This window comes from Grammomys surdaster, unplaced genomic scaffold (genome assembly GCF_004785775.1).
Source record: "Grammomys surdaster isolate TR1022 unplaced genomic scaffold, NIH_TR_1.0 125951, whole genome shotgun sequence".
Taxonomy (NCBI): domain Eukaryota; kingdom Metazoa; phylum Chordata; class Mammalia; order Rodentia; family Muridae; genus Grammomys; species Grammomys surdaster.
The window spans coordinates 823,395-830,888 of record NW_021620772.1 but is presented as its reverse complement, the minus strand read 5'-3'; the positions used below and the strand labels follow the sequence as shown (position 1 = coordinate 830,888).

The following is a 7,494-nucleotide window of genomic DNA, read 5'->3' as shown; positions in this document are numbered from 1 at the left end:
GGTTCTTGGCTGGGCATGGGCCTGGAACCACAAGACTCCAAAGGAGAAACAGCAGGTGTTCAGCCACATTCCCAGAACCCAGGGAACACACTCTAGTCTCCATGGACCCACATTGTTCAGTCACATCAGCCATTACAGCCCCTCCCAAAGTGTCCAGGTAGAGGGCATGACTACATGCCTCAGGTCCTAGAGAGATTTACATACTAATGAAGGCCAGAGGGTGGAGCCAATTAAACATTCTTCCCCAGACCCTCCGATTTTCTCCCTCTCTATTTAACTCAGATCTGCCCTGAGTTTCACAGGGATACATCTAGATCCATCTACCATCTACCAAAATAAACCCTTTTGGAACCAAGGAATTTCTCGTGTCATTGGGGCCTGCTGTGCCAAAGCTTCCAGCCTTTAGAACTACAGACCTTTCTCTTGTTTGTGGGGCCCGCCATGTGGAAAGCCTCCTGGACACCACCACAGCCTTTTTCCCACATATGCATGCACATATACATAAACATTTACCATACAATGATAGAAGACAGAAGGAGTCTGCTAAACATACCAAGGTAAGAATATCAGCTGCTCTCCAGTTTAAAGGGAGTTGAAAAATAGTATAAGCAAATGTAGTTTTATAATTGACATCATCATTTGTTTTAGGAATATTTTGGAAGAATACCGTGAAGACCATCTGATACAACTTCAGAAATTCCAAGATTAATCTTATGGGCCTGATCATGTACAGATATTACTTTTAGAGGACCTTCTTACTTTGCAGACCACACATGATGATCTGTGCAATGTAATTTCTTTAGTCTGCATGGTACTTGTGCTATGGTCATAGTTATGCCTGGCACTGTGCTATCTTTGTTTGACTGTTTTTTTATTGGATATTTTATTTACATTTCAGATGTTATCCCCTTTCCCCATTTCACCTGCACCAAGGAACCCCCAATCCCATACCCCTCCTCCTGCTTCTATGAAGATATACCCCACCCACCATTCTCCCACCTCCCAAACCATGATTTCCCCCACACTGGGGCATCCAGCCTTCACTAGACCAAGGACTTCCTCACCCACCTATGCCTGACACTGTCATCCTACCCTACATATACAGCTGGAGCCATGGATCTCTCCCTATGAGCTCCTAGCATGGTGGTTTAGAATCTGGGAGCTCTGGTTGGTACTGTTGCTTTCCCCATGGGACTGCAAACCCTTCAGCTCCTTCAGTTTTCTCTCTCAGTCCTCCATTGGGAACCCCATGATCAGCTCAATGATTAGCTGTGAGCATCCACCTCAATATATTTCAGGCTCTTGCAGACCTCTAAGGAGACAGCTATATCAGGCTCCTGTCAGCATGCACTTCCTGGCATCCATAGGTGGAGCAGTCTCCTGACAGCCTCCTCCATCAGTTTCTGTCCCATGCTTTGTCTCCATATTTGCTCCCATGAATATTTTGTTACTACTTCTAAGAAGGGCCAAAGCACCTACACTTTGGTCTTCCATCTTCATGAGCTTCATGTGGGTGGTCTGTGAGTTGTATCTTGGATATTGCAAGCTTTTGGGCTAATATCCAATTATCAATGAGTGCATACCATGTGTGTTATTTTTGATTGGGTTATCTCACTCAGGATGATAGTTTTCAGTTCCATACATTTATCTAAGAATTTCTCAAATTCATTGTTTTTAATAGCTCGTTAATATTCCATTGTGTAAATGTACCACATTTTCTGTATTCATTCCTCTGTTGAAGGATATCTGGGTTCTTTCCAGCTTCTGGTTACTATAAATAAGGCTGCTATGAACATCATGGAACATATGCCCTTGTTATATGTTGGAGCATCTTCTGGGTATATGCCCAGAGTGGTATAGCTTGGTCCTCAGGTAATGCTATGTCCAATTTTCTAAGGAACCACCAGACTGATTTCCAGAATCTGAAATTTTTGTTCTTTGTTCTGTCTTTGTGTGGTTTAGGTATGAGTGTAGTTGTAGCTTCATAGTACAAATTGGATAATGTTCCTTCTGTTTCTATTTTGTGGAATAGTTTGAAGAGTGTGGGGAAAATTACAGGCTGCAGTGGTGGTGTCCTGGGGGTTTCCCACATGCAGGAGGAAAGTCTATGGTTCCAGTGGCCTGAGGCTTTGGCAGCGGCAGGCCTCAATGACACAAGGAAGTCCTTGGTTCCAAAAGGATTTATTGTCATGGCAGATGGTGGATGAATCTGGAAGTACTCCCCCGTAAAACTCAGGGCAGTCCCAAGTTATATAGGGAGGGAGAAATGGGGAGGATTGGGGGAGGATCTGGGGAGGATCTGGGGAGGCATGCTTAATTTGCTCCGCCCTCTGGCCTTCATTAGTATGTAAATCCCTAGGCCCTGAGACCTATACTCTGGCCTACTTGACTGAACAATGTAATTATATGGAGACAGGACTGCTTTTCAGGACCCTGGGTTCTTCGGGCACACCAAACTCCTGCCAGTTTTCACGCAGATTCTTGGAGTTCTAGGCAACTGCCCAGCCATGACTCAGAATACCCTTATGCAGTCCCACAGAAGAGAATTGATATTAGGTCTTCCTGAAAGGTCTGTTAGAATTCTGCACTAAAACCATCTGGTCCTGGGCTTTTTTTTTTTTTTTTTTTTTTTTTTTTTTGGTGGAGAGACTGTTAATGACTGCTGCTACTTCTTTAGGAGTTATGGGACCATTTAGATGGTTTATCTGCTCCTGATTTAACATTGGTACCTTGTATCTGTCTAGGAAGTTATCCATTTTATCCAGATTTTCCAGTTTTGTTGGATATAGGCTTTTGTAGTATGATCTGATGATCTTTTGAATTTCCTCAGTTCCTGTTGTTCCATCTCCCTTTTTCAGTTCTGATTTTATTAATTTGGATACTGTCTCTGTGCCCTCTGGTTAGTCTGGCTAAGGGTTATCTATCTTGTTGATTTTCTCAAAGAACCAGCTCCTGGTTTTTATTGATTCTTGTATAGTTCTTTTTGTTTCTACTTGGTTGATTTCAGCCTTGAGTTTGATTATTTCCTTCCATCTACTCCTCTTGAGTCTATTTGCTTCTTTCTGTTCTAGAGCTTTCAGATGTGCTGTCAAGTGGTTAGTGCATGCTCTCTACAGTTTCTTTTTGTAGACACTTAGAGCTATGAGTTTTCCTCTTAGCACTGCTTTCATGGAGCCCCACAAGTTTTGGTATGATGTGTCCTAATTTTCATTAAATTCTAAAAAGTCTTCAATTTCCTTCTTTATTTCTTCCTACACAAAGTCATCATTGAGTAGAGCATTGTTCAGTTTCCATGTGTATGTAGATTTTTCATTTTTTTTTTATTATTGAAGACCAGCCTTAGTCCATGGTGATCTGATAGGATACAAGGGATTATTTCAATCTTTTTGTATCTGTTGAGGCCTGCTTTGTGACCAATTAAATGGTTTATTTTGGAGAAGGTACCATGAGGTGCTGAGAAGAAGGTATATTCTTTTGTATTAGAATGAAATGTTCTATAGATATTTGTTAACTCTATTTGGTTCATAACTTCTGTTAATTTCATTGTGTCTCTGTTCAGCTTGTTTCAATGATCTTTTCTTTGCTGAGAGTGGGGTGTTGAAATACCCCACTATTATTGTGTGAGGTGCAATGTGTGCTTTGAGCTTTAGTAAAGTTTGTTTTATGTATGTGGGTGCCCTTGCATTTGGAGCATAGATGTTCAGAATTGAGAATTCATCTTGGTAGATTTTTCCTTTGATAAGTATGAAGTGTCCTTCCTTATCTTTTTTGATTACTTTTGGTTGAAAGTCAGTTTTATTTGATATTATAATTGGTACTCCATCTTGTTTCTTAGGACTATTTGCTTGGAAAATTGTTTTCCATCCTTTTACTGTGAGGTAGCGTCTGTCTTTGTCATTCAGGTGCATTTCCTGTATGCAGCAAAATTCTGGGTCTTGTTTATGTATCCAGTCTGTTAGTCTATGTCTTTTTATTGGGGAATTGAGTCCATTGATGTTAAGAGATATTAAGGAAAAGTGATTGTTTCTTCCTGTTATTTTAGTTATGTGTATTCTTCCTGTTGTTATGTTTGTGTAGCTATCTTCTTTTGGGGTTGTTGGAAGATTACTTTCTTGCTTTTTCTATGTTGTAGTTTCTCTCCTTGTTTGGAGTTTTCCATAAATTATCCTTTGAAGTGCTGGATTTGTGGGAAGATATTGTGTAAATTTGGTTTTGTCATGGAATATCTCGGTTTCTCCAACTCTATGGTAATTGATAGTTATGCTGGGTATAGTAGTCTGGGCTGGCATTTGTATCCTCTTAGGGTCTGTATGTTATCAGTTCAGAATCTTGTGGCTTTTATAGTCTCTGGTGAGAAGTCTGGTGTAATTTTTATAGGTCTGCCTTAATATGTTACTTGACCTTTTTCCCTTACTGCTTTTAGTATTTTTTCTTTGTTTTGTGCATTTGAAGTTTTGATTATTATGTCACAGGAGGAATTTCTTTTCTGGTCTAGTCTATTTGGGGTTCTGTAGGCTTCTTGTATGTTCATTGGCATCTCTTTCTTCAGGTTAGGAAAGTTTTCCTCTATAATTTTGTTGAAGATATTTCCTGGCCCTTTAAGTTGGGAATCTTCACTCTCTTCTATACCTATTATCCTTAGGTTTGGTCTTCTCATTGTATCCTGGATTTCCTGGATATTTTGGGTTAGGAGCTTTTTGTATTTTGCATTTTCTTTGACAGTTGTTTCAATGTTTTCCATGGTATCTTCTGCACATGAGATTCTCTCTTCTATCTCTTGTATTCTGTTGGTTATGCTTGCATCTATGACTCCTGATTTCTTTCCTAGTTTTTCTATCTCCAGAGTAGTCTCCCTTTGAGACTTCTTTATTGTTTCTACTTCCATTTTTAGATCCTGGATGGTTTTGTTTAATTTCTTCACCTGTTTGGTTGTGTTTTCTTGCAATTCTTTAAGGGATTTTGTGTTTTCTCTTTAAGGGCTTCTACCTGTTATCTGTGTTCTCCTGTACTTTTTAAAGGGAGTTGTTTATGTCCTTCTTACAGTCCTCTATCATCCTAATGAGAAGTGATTTTATATCTGAATCCTGCTTTTCCAGGGCTTGCTATGGTAGGAGAACGTGGTTCTGATGATGCCAGGTAACTTTGGTTTCTGTTGCTTTTATTCTTGTGCTTGCCTTTCACCATCTGGTTAACTGTAGTGCTATCTGCACTCACTGTCTCTGACTGGAGACTGTCTTTTCAGTTATTTTGCTTGTGTCAGAACTCCTCAGCGTACAGTTGTCTCTGTGATCCTGTGATCCTCTACTCCTGAGTGGAAGAGCTCCTGTGACTCAGGCTTCCTCTAGGATACTGAAATCCTGCTGCTCTGTGTGCAGTCATTCCTCAGCTGCTTCGAGTACAGTGCTTCCACCACTGCTCTATGATAGTTCAGGATATGGTGTCTTCACAGGAGCAGACCTGCTAGGTGTCTGCTCCAGCCAAAAGGAGCAAGCAAGGGCTGGAAAGTGAGTGGTTTTCCGGAGGGGTGGGGTTTGTGTGGGTGATGGGTCCAGAGTGCGCCTGCTCCCAGTTGCAGTTCTGGGGTAGAGGGTTGTTGGGGAGGGTTCTTACCAGCTGCTCTAGGCAGGTTCAGGATATGGTGTCTTCACAGAGCAGACCAGCGAGGTGTCTGTCTCAGCCAAATGGAGCAAGTGAGGGCTGGAAGGTTTAAGTTAATACATAAGAAATAAGATATAACCTCTCTCCCTCTCTCCATCTCTTTCTCTTTCTTTCTCAGGCAACATGGCAGACGTGGAGGAGGCAGCGTCCTTCAGGGGTCATTTGAATGGCGACCTGGATTCAGATGACAGGGAAGAGGGAACCTCCAGCATGGCTGAGGAAGCCGCCAAGAAGAAAAGACCGAAGAAGAAAGGCAAAGGGGCTGTGTCAGCTGGGCAACAAGAACTTGATAAAGAGTCAGGATCCTCGGTGGATGAGGTAGCAAAACAGTTGGAGAGACAAGCACTGGAGGAGAAAGAGAGAGATGATGATGATGAAGATGGAGATGGTGATGTTGATGGCGATACTGGGAAAAAGAAGAAGAAGAAGAAGAAGAAGAAGAAGGAGGAGGAGGAGGAGGAGGAGGAGGAGGAGGAGGAGGAGGAGGAGGAGGAGGAGGAGGAGGAGGAGAGAGGAGGAGGAGGAGGAGGAGGAGGAGGAGGACCAAAGGTTCAAACAGACCCTCCCTCAGTTCCAGTATGTGATCTGTATCCTAATGGTGTATTTCCCAAAGGACAAGAGTGTAAATACCCACCCATACAAGATGGGAGAACAGCTGCTTGGAGAACCACAAGTGAAGAGAAAAAGGCCCTAGACCAGGCTAGTGAGGAAATTTGGAACGATTTCCAAGAAGCTGCAGAAGCACATCGGTAAGTTAGGAAATATGTCATGAGCTGGATCAAGCCTGGGATGGCAATGATAGAAATCTGTGAGAAGTTGGAAGACTGTTCCCGAATGCTAATAAAAGAAAATTGGTTAAATGCAGGTCTGGCGTTTTCCATTGGGTGTTCTTTCAACAACTGTGAGCCTCATTACACTCCCAATGCTGGTGACAGGACAGTCTTACAGTATGATGACATCTGTAAGATAGACTTTGGAACACATATAAGTGGTAGAATAATTGATTGTGCTTTTACTGTTACTTTTAATCCCAAATATATCATATTATTAAAAGCTGTAAAAGGTGCCACTAATACTGGAATAAAGTGTGCTGGGATTGACATTCAACTCTGTGATGTTGGTGAGGCCATTCAAGAAATTATGGAATCCCATGAAGTAGAAATAGATGGGAAGACATATCAAGTTAAACTCATACATAACTTAAATGGGCATTCAATTGGGCCATATAGAATTCATGCTGGAAAAACAGTGCCCATTGTGAAAGGAGGGGAAGCTACAAGAATGGAGGAAGGAGAAGTGTACGCGATTGAGACCTTTGGTAGCACAGGGAAGGGCGTGGTTCATGACGATATGGAATGTTCACACTACATGAAAAATTTTGATGTGGGACATGTGCCAATAAGGCTTCCAAGAACAAAACACTTGTTAAATGCCATCAACGAAAACTTCAGTACCCTTGCCTTCTGCCAAAGGTGGCTGGATTGCTTGGGAGAAAGTAAGTACTTAATGGCATTGTAGATCCATACCCACCACTGTGTGACATTAAAGGATCATACACAGCACAGTTTGAACACACCATACTGTTGCGTCCGACCTGTAAAGAAGTTGTCAGCAGAGGAGATGACTATTAAACTTTGTCCAGAGCCAACTCAACATCTTTATTTTCTAAGCTTTGTTGGAACACATTATACCACAAGTAATTTGCAACATGTTGTCTGTTTTAACAGTGGACATGTGTAATACCGTTATCCATGTTTAATGGAGTTTGATCAAAGGCAAACTGTCTACATGTAATTAACCAAGGAAAGGTTTTTAAGACTTTAATGTTAACTGTTT

The 7,494-nt window shown here is 41.5% G+C and overlaps 1 pseudogene; it reads left to right on the top strand.

The window, feature by feature from the left end:
- The first annotated feature begins 5,781 nt into the window (after nt 1-5,781).
- On the top strand, nt 5,782-7,289 carry LOC114609308 (annotated as a pseudogene).
- Nucleotides 7,290-7,494: the final 205 nt, after the last annotated feature.